The sequence below is a fragment of the Bison bison genome, unplaced genomic scaffold (assembly GCF_000754665.1).
Source record: "Bison bison bison isolate TAMUID 2011002044 unplaced genomic scaffold, Bison_UMD1.0 scf7180017864240, whole genome shotgun sequence".
In the NCBI taxonomy this organism is placed as follows: domain Eukaryota; kingdom Metazoa; phylum Chordata; class Mammalia; order Artiodactyla; family Bovidae; genus Bison; species Bison bison.
The window spans coordinates 707329-707614 of NW_011494812.1; positions in this window are offsets into that span (position 1 = coordinate 707329).

Genomic DNA, 286 nt, shown 5'->3' on the forward strand with positions numbered 1-286 from the left:
TGTGATCCACACAGTCAAAGGCTTTGGCATAGTCAATAAAGCAGAAATAGATGCTTTTCTGGAACTCTCTTGCTTTTTTCCATGATCCAGCAGATGTTGGCAATTTAATCTCTGGTTCTTCTGCCTTTTCTAAATCCAGCTTGAACAACTGGAAGTTCACGGTTCACATATTGCTGAAGCCCGGCTTTGAGAATTTTGAGCATTATTTTACACACGTGTATGACAGTGCAATTGTGCGGTAGTTTGAGCGTTCTTTGGAATTGCCTTTCTCTGAGATTGGAATGAA